The 13,871-nt window shown below is 35.8% G+C and overlaps 2 long non-coding RNA genes across 2 annotated transcripts; both read left to right on the forward strand.

Moving 5' to 3' along the window:
• Positions 1-200: 200 nt before the first annotated feature.
• Positions 201-2,723, forward strand: LOC113287575. Its single transcript, XR_003330142.1, has 3 exons — positions 201-1,470; positions 2,221-2,274; positions 2,486-2,723. It is a non-coding gene; the product is annotated as an uncharacterized LOC113287575 (long non-coding RNA).
• A 1,274-nt stretch (positions 2,724-3,997) lies between these two features.
• On the forward strand, positions 3,998-6,393 carry LOC113285666. Its single transcript, XR_003328849.1, has 3 exons — positions 3,998-5,064; positions 5,815-5,868; positions 6,074-6,393. It is a non-coding gene; the product is annotated as an uncharacterized LOC113285666 (long non-coding RNA).
• Positions 6,394-13,871: the final 7,478 nt, after the last annotated feature.

Raw genomic sequence — 13,871 nt, forward strand, 5'->3', positions numbered from 1 at the left:
CGAAAAGTTAGGCGGAATGGTCTACTCGAACGGGTCGTTCGGATACCGGATGAAGAAGATATCTCCAGAACCATGTAAAGGGTAAAATAGTCATTTTATGATTTAGCCGACCCATCTGCCCTTATCCTTTTGAGGAGTGTCCCATTAACCATCTTTGGTGTTATCTAGACCACTTCGAGAAGATAAACTCTCGTATTTTCTCTTCTTCTTTATTCCTTTCTTCTTTGTTCTTCTTTATTCCTTTCTTCTTTCTTCCTCTTTCTTCTTCAACTTCTGTTCGTCGCTCCGGCGATTATGTGAGATGATTCTGAGGTCTAAATTGAAGAAAAACTTGGGGGAAACATTAATAATTAATTGCTAGTGGTGATCTGAGATCGGGAGAAGGAGTGGATGTTGCTGTAAATTGAAGATATGATTTCTGAAGTTAGAGTTTGTGTAGAATTGAGATGTGAATCGTGTTGCTGATAGATGAGTAAGAAGAGGGTTGTTGTTTAATTGCCATTATCGAGTTGTTCTTATGGTGAATCAAAGTTAGGGTTTTCATAATAAGTTCAAGGAAGAATTAGAAGATGAAGATGATGTAAAGGGGATTGAATTAATGATGGGTTTGTTCCTAATTAAAGTATGGCTGGATGTAGTGAAGTTAATTTGATGTTGGAGCTGTTCAAGGGGAAAATTAAGGAATTAGGGTTTCATGTTCTTCCCCAAATTGATAAAATAGGATTGAGAATTGATTTATGGTTCATGGGTTGAATCACAAATGAAGGAGAAGAATCTGAAGCCACTGTTTGAGGTAATCTCTTCTTACCAAATAGAATTGAATTGAATTTCATATTTTGGAGTGTGTTGAATTGCAAGCAATGAAACTGGTGCAAATATAATGAGATGGTGGTGATGTAGTTAAAGTTCAGTGATTGGTATACATTGAGAAGAAATAAGTGCAGATGTTAATGTAAATGGGTATGAGCAGATGATGGTGGTGTTAACTGAAATGGTAGTACTAGATATAAGCTGGGTCTGATGTGTATGAAGGTGACTGTGTATTGTTGAGGATGAGGTGTTGAAGTCAGTAATTAAAAAGAATGAGAGTTGGATTGTTGCTGATAGTGGTGACCTAATGGATTCCAGGATGTTGAGATGGAGATGCAATTGGTGTTAGTTTGTGAGATGATGAAGTTACAGATTGTGCAGGCATTAATGAAATGGAGGTGTTGATTGACCCGCATCTGAATTGTTGTGAGTATTATAGTTAGTGAATTAAAATGAGATAAAGATGGTAATATGATTGATTGTAGTGGTAGTGTTATAATGGGGACGCAGGTGATGCAAGTAAAGCTTCAGATGAATGTTAGGAGGTTACAGATAATGGTTTTGGGTGACTGCAATGGTTAGCTGGACTGAGGTTACAATTATAGATGGGTTGTAGGATTAATTAGTGTATCAAGTGCAGGCTTGCAACTGCTATTGCAGGTAATTTGTATTTGAATTTAAAGTGAGTTACAAATTTTATATGCTTTGAATGAATGATTGAAATGATTCAGATGAAATTGTATAATCCGGTAGAATTGATGTAATGAAGAAGAGGTTAGCATTGTTAAGTTAAGAGTCTTTGTGTTTGCTGTGTGGTCTGTAACCTATACAGTCTTTCTGACTGAACTGATCTAGACTGACTTAGATCCTTTTCTTTCTGACTTAGTTTAGCTGACTGAGTTGAACCATGTTGACTCACCGAGTTTCCTGTCTAGACCGAATTGACTCAGTTGACCAATTCCTGTTTGACTTTGACCTTGACTGTTGACCTGACCTTAGATGATGACTGTTAGATTGACCGTTAGAGACTGTCAATTGACCAGATGACCAGGCCTTAGATTAATGGGCCGGATTAATGGCTTGGGCTTAGGGGTAGTTTTACTAGTTTGATGATTTGGGCCTCTTGTGGTCCGAATTAGCCTTTGGCTTCTTCTAAAAAGTTGTAGTTATTCATAAGACTTGGATAATGGACTATGGAATCGACCTAATAGGAATAGTAAACTCTTAGTTATGTTAAAGGTAGAGAATGAGATATCATAATGGACTTAGAACCATTAGATAGTTCACTTAGCCTATAACTAAAGGTTTGTATGAAATTATGTTATGATTCTTGTGTGAGCCATCTTGGCTAGTTTCTTAGAGTTCTTATGTGATTAACAGTTAGTATGTATTAACAACGATTGATTCAAGGATGAACCAGTGGATCATGGATCTCGAGGTAGGCGTGGCTTGTCATCCAAAGAGGTGGGAATACTTTTGACTCTTTTGTGATCATTGTTGTTTTCTACTACTGAAGTTTATGTTTAACAAACTCATGCATTATCTGATTGTGTTTAGTGTTAAGGGAAAACAAGAATTGTTTTCAAATCATTTCCAATGATTGCATGAAAGTTAAATGTTATTCCTACGGGGAACCCCTTTTAGGGATTATGTGCTCACCCATTCCCACTTTCAGTTTCAGAGACAGATCAGAGTTGCGCAGCGAAAGCTTCGAGAAGTTGATTACGTTATTTAGATTGCTTCCGCTATGTTTATTTTGTGTTTATATTTTATTTGTAAATCAACTCACTATTGTATATGTATCATTTGAGAGGAGTTCTTGTATATATATTTCTGAGTGGGGTTAGTTTTGGATTAAGTTTTGTAGCAGATTTATAATTAAATGCTTAAGTTTATGATTTGGTTTCTTAGTGTCTCTTTATTTAGTTAATCTCTTGGATTAGTCAGCTGCTAGCTTTGGAGGCGCTACAAACTTGGTATCAGAGCTCACTATTAGATCTTACGTGGGAAAAGATAGAACTAGCCAGTGCCAGTTAGTGAAATAGATTAGTTTAGAACTGGGTTGGGTTGTGAGATAAATTTTAATCACTAAAAACTATCAATAACTAAAAGATTTGTTTGGTGTACTCATTTGTTTGCTTATTTTTGTATATATTTTATGAGATTTATCTTAGTAATTTAAGAGTTTGTTAATCCAGCACTGGGGAATAGTGAAGGTCGTGTTTTCTCTGTTCGTAGGAAGGCATTGTTGGGCTTGGCCAACCTTGACAAGGCAACTGCATTCAGAGACGACCGATCATAGAAGTTTAGTGTGATTTTTTGAAAACCGATAATTATAAATTCACTTAGAACTAAATTGGTAAGAATCTCTCTTGTAACTAGAGACAATCATCTTATAGATAAAAATGAGTGTAAAGATCCTAAAGATTAGAATTTATAATTTTCCATTATATAAATTAGTGCAAGAAACTTAGACTTCCCTACTTGATAGAACTTAAATCAGCATAATTGAACCTAGAGCTACAAATTTTAAATTTTAGTTGTAGAAAGCCATATAGGTTTGTGTTATGTTCTTGTTGTTTGTGCTTAGACAAGAGATATGATTATTCTTTAAGGTGGGGAGTTTTGAAGACCAGAAGGGTGATTCGATTTTCGAGGACGAAAATATATAAGGTGTGGAGAATGTAAAGACCCTTGAGATCGTCAAGGCTATTAGACTAGTCAAGTGACGAATTAGCCAATAATAACTCGATTAGTATAACACGAATGTTAATTATTAGAAACTAATCTAACAACGATCTAGATTTGAATTTAGTACCACTAGATAGATCTCGAAAAGTTAGGCGGAATGGTCTACTCGAACGGGTCGTTCGGATACCGGATGAAGAAGATATCTTCAGAACCATGTAAAGGGTAAAATAGTCATTTTGTGATTTAGCAGACCCACCTGCCCTTATCCTTTTGAGGAGTGTCCCATTAACCATTTTTGGTGTTATCTAGACCATTTCGAGAAGATAAACTCTCGTATTTTCTCTTCTTTTTTTTCTTCTTCAACTTTTGTTCGTCGCTCCGGCGATTATGTGAGATGATTCTGAGGTCGAAATTGAAGAGATACTTGGGGGAAACATTAGTAATTGATTGCTAGTGGTGATGTGAGATCGGGAGAAGAATGAGTGGATGTTGTAAATTGAAGATATGATTTCTGAAGTTAGAGTTTGTGTAGAATTGAGATGTGAATCGTGTTGCTGATAGATGAGTAAGAAGAGGGTTGTTGGTTAATTGCCGTTTTTGAGTTTTTCTGATGGTGAATCAAAGTTAGGGTTTTCATAAGAAGTTCAAGGAAGAATTAGAAGATGAAGATGATGTAAAGGGGATTGAATTAATAATGGGTTTGTTCCTAATTAAAGTATGGCTGGATGTAGTGAAGTTAATTTGATGTTGGAGCTGTTCAGGGGGAAAATTAAGGAATTAGGGTTTCATGTTCTTCCCCAAATTGATAAAATAGGATTGAGAATTAATTTAGGGTTCATGGGTTGAATCACAAATGAAGGAGAAGAATCTGAAGCCACTGTTTGAGGTAATCTCTTCTTACCAAATAGAATTGAATTGAATTTCATATTTTGGAGTGTGTTGAATTGCAAGCAATGAAACTGGTGCAAATATAATGAGATGGTGGTGATGTAGTTAAAGTTCAGTGATTGGTATACATTGAGAAGAAATAAGTGCAGCTGTTAATGTAAATGGGTATGAGCAGATGATGGTGGTGTTAACTGAAATGGTAGTACTAGATATAAGCTGGGTCTGATGTGTATGAAGGTGACTGTGTATTGTTGAGGATGAGGTGTTGAAGTCAGTAATTAAAAAGAATGAGAGTTGGACTGTTGCTGATAGTGGTGACCTAATGGATTCCAGGATGCTGAGATGGAGATGCAATTGGTGTTAGTTTGTGAGATGATGAAGTTACAGATTGTGCAGGCATTAATGAAATGAAGGTGTTGATTGACCCGCATCTGAATTGTTGTGAGTATTGTAGTTAGTGAATTAAAATGAGATAAAGATGGTAATATGATTGATTGTAGTGGTAGTGTTATAATGGGGACGCAGGTGATGCAAGTAAAGCTTCAGATGAATGTTAGGAGGTTACAGATAATGGTTTTGGGTGACTGCAATGGTTAGCTGGACTGAGGTTACAATTATAGATGGGTTGTAGGATTAATTAGTGTATCAAGTGCAGGCTTGCAACTGCTATTGCAGGTAATTTGTATTTGAATTTAAAGTGAGTTACAAATTTTATATGCTTTGAATGAATGATTGAAATGATTCAGATGAAATTGTATAATCCGGTAGAATTGATGTAATGAAGAAGAGGTTAGCATTGTTAAGTTAAGAGTCTTTGTGTTTGCTGTGTGGTCTGTAACCTATACAGTCTTTCTGACTGAACTGATCTAGACTGACTTAGATCCTTTTCTTTCTGACTTAGTTTAGCTGACTGAGTTGAACCATGTTGACTCACCGAGTTTCCTGTCTAGACCGAATTGACTCAGTTGACCAATTCCTGTTTGACTTTGACCTTGACTGTTGACCTGACCTTAGATGTTGACTGTTAGATTGACCGTTAGAGACTGTCAATTGACCAGATGACCAGGCCTTAGATTAATGGGCCGGATTAATGGCTTGGGCTTAGGGTTAGTTTTACTAGTTTGATGATTTGGACCTCTTGTGGTCCGAATTAGCCTTTGGCTTCTTCTAAAAAGTTGTAGATATTCATAAGACTTGGATAATGGATTATAGAATCGACCTAATAGGAATAATACACTCTTAGTTATGTTAAAGGTAGAGAATGATATATCATAATGGACTTAGAACGATTAGATAGTTCACTTAGCCTATAACTAGAGACTTGTATGAAATTATGTTATGATTCTTGTGTGAGCCATCTTGGCTAGTTTCTTAGACTTCTTATGTGATTAACAGTTAGTATGTATCAACAACGATCGATTCAAGGATGAACCAGTGGATCATGGATCTCGAGGTAGGCGTGGCTTGTCATCCAAAGAGGTGGGAATACTTTTGACTCTTTTGTGATCATTGTTGTTTTCTACTACTGAAGTTATGTTTAACAAACTCATGCATTATCTGATTGTGTTTAGTGTTAGGGAAAACAAGAATTGTTTTCAAATCATTTCCAATGATTGCATGAAAGTTAAATTATTCCTACGGGGAACCCCTTTTAGGGATTATGTGCTCCCATTCCCACTTTCAGTTTCAGAGACAGATCAGAGTTGCGCAGCGAAAGCTTCGAGAAGTTGATTACGTTATTTAGATTGCTTCGCTATGTTTATTTTGTGTTTATATTTTATTTGTAAATCAACTCACTATTGTATATGTATCATTTGAGAGGAGTTCTTGTATATAATTTCTGAGTGGGGTTAGTTTTGGATTAAGTTTTGTAGCAGATTTATAATTAAATGCTTAAGTTTATGATTTGGTTTCTTAGTGTCTCTTTATTTAGTTAATCTCTTGGATTAGTCAGCTGCTAGCTTTGGAGGCGCTACAAACTTGGTATCAGAGCTCACTATTAGATCTTACGTGGGAAAAGATAGAACTAGCCAGTGCCAGTTAGTGAAATAGATTAGTTTAGAACTGGGTTGGGTTGTGAGATAAATTTTAATCACTAAAAACTATCAATAACTAAAAGATTTGTTTGGTGTACTCATTTGTTTGCTTATTTTTGTATATATTTATGAGATTTATCTTAGTAATTTAAGAGTTTGTTAATCCAGCACTGGGGAATAGTGAAGGTCGTGTTTTCTCTGTTCGTAGGAAGGCATTGTTGGGCTTGGCCAACCTTGACAAGGCAACTGCATTCAGAGACGACCGATCATAGAAGTTTAGTGTGATTTTTTGAAAACCGATAATTATAAATTCACTTAGAACTAAATTGGTAAGAATCTCTCTTGTAACTAGAGACAATCATCTTATAGATAAAAATGAGTGTAAAGATCCTAAAGATTAGAATTTATAATTTTCCATTATATAAATTAGTGCAAGAAACTTAGACTTCCCTACTTGATAGAACTTAAATCAGCATAATTGAACCTAGAGCTACAAATTTTAAATTTTAGTTGTAGAAAGCCATATAGGTTTGTGTTATGTTCTTGTTGTTTGTGCTTAGACAAGAGATATGATTATTCTTTAAGGTGGGGAGTTTTGAAGACCAGAAGGGTGATTCGATTTTCGAGGACGAAAATATATAAGGTGTGGAGAATGTAAAGACCCTTGAGATCGTCAAGGCTATTAGACTAGTCAAGTGACGAATTAGCCAATAATAACTCGATTAGTATAACACGAATGTTAATTATTAGAAACTAATCTAACAACGATCTAGATTTGAATTTAGTACCACTAGATAGATCTCGAAAAGTTAGGCGGAATGGTCTACTCGAACGGGTCGTTCGGATACCGGATGAAGAAGATATCTTCAGAACCATGTAAAGGGTAAAATAGTCATTTTGTGATTTAGCAGACCCACCTGCCCTTATCCTTTTGAGGAGTGTCCCATTAACCATTTTTGGTGTTATCTAGACCATTTCGAGAAGATAAACTCTCGTATTTTCTCTTCTTTTTTTTCTTCTTCAACTTTTGTTCGTCGCTCCGGCGATTATGTGAGATGATTCTGAGGTCGAAATTGAAGAGATACTTGGGGGAAAATTAGTAATTGATTGCTAGTGGTGATGTGAGATCGGGAGAAGAAGGAGTGGATGTTGTTGTAAATTGAAGATATGATTTCTGAAGTTAGAGTTTGTGTAGAATTGAGATGTGAATCGTGTTGCTGATAGATGAGTAAGAAGAGGGTTGTTGGTTAATTGCCGTTTTTGAGTTTTTCTGATGGTGAATCAAAGTTAGGGTTTTCATAAGAAGTTCAAGGAAGAATTAGAAGATGAAGATGATGTAAAGGGGATTGAATTAATAATGGGTTTGTTCCTAATTAAAGTATGGCTGGATGTAGTGAAGTTAATTTGATGTTGGAGCTGTTCAGGGGGAAAATTAAGGAATTAGGGTTTCATGTTCTTCCCCAAATTGATAAAAAGGATTGAGAATTAATTTAGGGTTCATGGGTTGAATCACAAATGAAGGAGAAGAATCTGAAGCCACTGTTTGAGGTAATCTCTTCTTACCAAATAGAATTGAATTGAATTTCATATTTTGGAGTGTGTTGAATTGCAAGCAATGAAACTGGTGCAAATATAATGAGATGGTGGTGATGTAGTTAAAGTTCAGTGATTGGTATACATTGAGAAGAAATAAGTGCAGCTGTTAATGTAAATGGGTATGAGCAGATGATGGTGGTGTTAACTGAAATGGTAGTACTAGATATAAGCTGGGTCTGATGTGTATGAAGGTGACTGTGTATTGTTGAGGATGAGGTGTTGAAGTCAGTAATTAAAAAGAATGAGAGTTGGACTGTTGCTGATAGTGGTGACCTAATGGATTCCAGGATGCTGAGATGGAGATGCAATTGGTGTTAGTTTGTGAGATGATGAAGTTACAGATTGTGCAGGCATTAATGAAATGAAGGTGTTGATTGACCCGCATCTGAATTGTTGTGAGTATTGTAGTTAGTGAATTAAAATGAGATAAAGATGGTAATATGATTGATTGTAGTGGTAGTGTTATAATGGGGACGCAGGTGATGCAAGTAAAGCTTCAGATGAATGTTAGGAGGTTACAGATAATGGTTTTGGGTGACTGCAATGGTTAGCTGGACTGAGGTTACAATTATAGATGGGTTGTAGGATTAATTAGTGTATCAAGTGCAGGCTTGCAACTGCTATTGCAGGTAATTTGTATTTGAATTTAAAGTGAGTTACAAATTTTATATGCTTTGAATGAATGATTGAAATGATTCAGATGAAATTGTATAATCCGGTAGAATTGATGTAATGAAGAAGAGGTTAGCATTGTTAAGTTAAGAGTCTTTGTGTTTGCTGTGTGGTCTGTAACCTATACAGTCTTTCTGACTGAACTGATCTAGACTGACTTAGATCCTTTTCTTTCTGACTTAGTTTAGCTGACTGAGTTGAACCATGTTGACTCACCGAGTTTCCTGTCTAGACCGAATTGACTCAGTTGACCAATTCCTGTTTGACTTTGACCTTGACTGTTGACCTGACCTTAGATGTTGACTGTTAGATTGACCGTTAGAGACTGTCAATTGACCAGATGACCAGGCCTTAGATTAATGGGCCGGATTAATGGCTTGGGCTTAGGGTTAGTTTTACTAGTTTGATGATTTGGACCTCTTGTGGTCCGAATTAGCCTTTGGCTTCTTCTAAAAAGTTGTAGATATTCATAAGACTTGGATAATGGATTATAGAATCGACCTAATAGGAATAATACACTCTTAGTTATGTTAAAGGTAGAGAATGATATATCATAATGGACTTAGAACGATTAGATAGTTCACTTAGCCTATAACTAGAGACTTGTATGAAATTATGTTATGATTCTTGTGTGAGCCATCTTGGCTAGTTTCTTAGACTTCTTATGTGATTAACAGTTAGTATGTATCAACAACGATCGATTCAAGGATGAACCAGTGGATCATGGATCTCGAGGTAGGCGTGGCTTGTCATCAAAGAGGTGGGAATACTTTTGACTCTTTGTGATCATTGTTGTTTTCTACTACTGAAGTTTATGTTTAACAAACTCATGCATTATCTGATTGTGTTTAGTGTTAGGGAAAACAAGAATTGTTTTCAAATCATTTCCAATGATTGCATGAAAGTTAAATGTTATTCCTACGGGGAACCCCTTTTAGGGATTATGTGCTCACCCATTCCCACTTTCAGTTTCAGGACAGATCAGAGTTGCGCAGCGAAAGCTTCGAGAAGTTGATTACGTTATTTAGATTGCTTCCGCTATGTTTATTTTGTGTTTATATTTTATTTGTAAATCAACTCACTATTGTATATGTATCATTTGAGAGGAGTTCTTGTATATATATTTCTGAGTGGGGTTAGTTTTGGATTAAGTTTTGTAGCAGATTATAATTAAATGCTTAAGTTTATGATTTGGTTTCTTAGTGTCTCTTTATTTAGTTAATCTCTTGGATTAGTCAGCTGCTAGCTTTGGAGGCGCTACAAACTTGGTATCAGAGCTCACTATTAGATCTTACGTGGGAAAAGATAGAACTAGCCAGTGCCAGTTAGTGAAATAGATTAGTTTAGAACTGGGTTGGGTTGTGAGATAAATTTTAATCACTAAAAACTATCAATAACTAAAAGATTTGTTTGGTGTACTCATTTGTTTGCTTATTTTTGTATATATTTTATGAGATTTATCTTAGTAATTTAAGAGTTTGTTAATCCAGCACTGGGGAATAGTGAAGGTCGTGTTTCTCTGTTCGTAGGAAGGCATTGTTGGGCTTGGCCAACCTTGACAAGGCAACTGCATTCAGAGACGACCGATCATAGAAGTTTAGTGTGATTTTTTGAAAACCGATAATTATAAATTCACTTAGAACTAAATTGGTAAGAATCTCTCTTGTAACTAGAGACAATCATCTTATAGATAAAAATGAGTGTAAAGATCCTAAAGATTAGAATTTATAATTTTCCATTATATAAATTAGTGCAAGAAACTTAGACTTCCCTACTTGATAGAACTTAAATCAGCATAATTGAACCTAGAGCTACAAATTTTAAATTTTAGTTGTAGAAAGCCATATAGGTTTGTGTTATGTTCTTGTTGTTTGTGCTTAGACAAGAGATATGATTTTCTGTAGGTGGGGAGTTTTGAAGACCAGAAGGGATTCGATTTCGAGGACGAAAATATATAAGGTTTGTGGAGAATGTAAGACCCTTAGATCGTCAAGGCTATTAGACTAGTCAAGTGACGAATTAGCCAATAATAACTCGATTAGTATAACACGAATGGTAAGTATTAGAAACTAATCTAACAACGATCTAGATTTGAATTTAGTACCACTAATAGATCTCGAAAAGTTAGGCGAATGGTCTACTCGAACGGGTCGTTCGGATACCGGAAGAAGATATCTTCAGAACCATGTAAAGGGTAAAATAGTCATTTTGTGATTTAGCATACCCACCTGCCCTTATCCTTTTGAGGATGTCCCATTAACCATTTTTGGTGTTATCTAGACCATTTCGAGAAGATAAACCTCTCGTATTTTCTCTTCTTTTTTTTCTTCTTCAACTTTTGTTCGTCGCTCCGGCGATTATGTGAGATGATTCTGAGGTCGAATTGGAAGATACTTGGGGGAAACATTAGTAATTGATTGCTAGTGGTGATGTGAGATCGGGAGAAGAAGGAGTGGATGTTGTTGTAAATTGAAGATATGATTTCTGAAGTAGAGTTTGTAGAATTGAGATGTGAATCGTGTTGCTGATAGATGAGTAAGAGAGGGTTTGTTGGTTAATTGCCGTTTTTGAGTTTTTCTGATGGTGAATCAAAGTTAGGGTTTTCATAAGAAGTTCAGAAGAATTAGAAGATGAAGATGATGTAAAGGGGATTGAATTAATAATGGGTTTGTTCCTAATTAAAGTATGGCTGGATGTAGTGAAGTTAATTTGATGTTGGAGCTGTTCAGGGGGAAATTAAGGAATTAGGGTTTCATGTTCTTCCCCAATTGATAAAATAGTTGAGAATTAATTTTAGGGTTCATGGGTTGAATCACAAATGAAGGAGAGAATCTGAAGCCACTGTTTGAGGTAATCTCTTCTTACCAAATAGAATTGAATTGAATTTCATATTTTGGATGTGTTGAATTGCAAGCATGAAACTGGTGCAAATATAATGAGATGGTGGTGATGTAGTTAAAGTTCAGTGATTGGTATACATTGAGAAGAAATAAGTGCAGCTGTTAATGTAAATGGGTATGAGCAGATGATGGTGGTGTTAACTGAAATGGTAGTACTAATATAAGCTGGGTCTGATGTGTATGAAGGTGACTGTGTATTGTTGAGGATGAGGTGTTGAAGTCAGTAATTAAAAAGAATAGAGTTGGACTGTTGCTGATAGTGGTGACCTAATGGATTCCAGGATGCTGAGATGGAGATGCAATTGGTGTTCGTTTGTGAGATGATGAAGTTACAGATTGTGCAGGCATTAATGAAATGAAGGTGTTGATTGACCCGCATCTGAATTGTTGTGAGTATTGTAGTTAGTGAATAAATGAGATAAAGATGGTAATATGATTGATTGTAGTTAGTGTTATAATGGGGACGCAGGTGATTCAAGTAAAGCTTCAGATGAATGTTTAGGAGGTTACAGATAATGGTTTTGGGTGACTGCAATGGTTCGCTGACTGAGGTACATTATAGATGGGTTGTAGGATTAATTAGTGTATCAAGTGCAGGCTTGCAACTGCTATTGCAGGTAATTTGTATTTGAATTTAAAGTGAGTTACAAATTTTATATGCTTTGAATGAATGATTGAAATGATTCAGATGAAATTGTATAATCCGGTAGAATTGATGTAATGAAGAAGAGGTTAGCATTGTTAAGTTAAGAGTCTTTGTGTTTGCTGTGTGGTCTGTAACCTATACAGTCTTTCTGACTGAACTGATCTAGACTGACTTAGATCCTTTTCTTTCTGACTTAGTTTAGCTGACTGAGTTGAACCATGTTGACTCACCGAGTTTCCTGTCTAGACCGAATTGACTCAGTTGACCAATTCCTGTTTGACTTTGACCTTGACTGTTGACCTGACCTTAGATGTTGACTGTTAGATTGACCGTTAGAGACTGTCAATTGACCAGATGACCAGGCCTTAGATTAATGGGCCGGATTAATGGCTTGGGCTTAGGGTTAGTTTTACTAGTTTGATGATTTGGACCTCTTGTGGTCCGAATTAGCCTTTGGCTTCTTCTAAAAAGTTGTAGATATTCATAAGACTTGGATAATGGATTATAGAATCGACCTAATAGGAATAATACACTCTTAGTTATGTTAAAGGTAGAGAATGATATATCATAATGGACTTAGAACGATTAGATAGTTCACTTAGCCTATAACTAGAGACTTGTATGAAATTATGTTATGATTCTTGTGTGAGCCATCTTGGCTAGTTTCTTAGACTTCTTATGTGATTAACAGTTAGTATGTATCAACAACGATCGATTCAAGGATGAACCAGTGGATCATGGATCTCGAGGTAGGCGTGGCTTGTCATCAAAGAGGTGGGAATACTTTTGACTCTTTTGTGATCATTGTTGTTTTCTACTACTGAAGTGTATGTTTAACAAACTCATGCATTATCTGATTGTGTTTAGTGTTTAGGGAAAATAAGAATTGTTTTCAAATCATTTCCAATGATTCATGAAAGTTAAATGATATTCCTACGGGAACCCCTTTTAGGGATGATGTTCTCACATTCCCACTTTCAGTTTCAGGACAGATCAGAGTTGCGCAGCGAAAGCTTCGAGAAGTTGATTACGTTATTTAGATTGCTTCGCTATGTTTATTTTGTGTTTATATTTTATTTGTAAATCAACTCACTATTGTATATGTATCATTTGAGAGGAGTTCTTGTATATATATTTCTGAGCGGGGTTAGTTTTGGGTTAAGTTTTGTAGCAGATATATAATTGAATGCTTAAGTTTATGATTTGGTTTCTTTGTGCCTTTTTATTTAGTTAATCTCTTGGATTAGTCAGATGCTAGCTTTGGAGGCGCTACAAACTTGGTATCAGAGCTCACTATTAGATCTTACGTGGGAAAAGATAGAACTAGCCAGTGCCAGTTAGTGAAATAGATTAGTTTAGAACTGGGTTGGGTTGTGAGATAAATTTTAATCACTAAAAACTATCAATAACTAAAAGATTTGTTTGGTGTACTCATTTGTTTGCTTATTTTTGTATATATTTTATGAGATTTATCTTAGTAATTTAAGAGTTTGTTAATCCAGCACTGGGGAATAGTGAAGGTCGTGTTTTCTCTGTTCGTAGGAAGGCATTGTTGGGCTTGGCCAACCTTGACAAGGCAACTGCATTCAGAGACGACCGATCATAGAAGTTTAGTGTGATTTTTTGAAAACC

This window comes from Papaver somniferum, chromosome 6 (genome assembly GCF_003573695.1).
Source record: "Papaver somniferum cultivar HN1 chromosome 6, ASM357369v1, whole genome shotgun sequence".
In the NCBI taxonomy this organism is placed as follows: domain Eukaryota; kingdom Viridiplantae; phylum Streptophyta; class Magnoliopsida; order Ranunculales; family Papaveraceae; genus Papaver; species Papaver somniferum.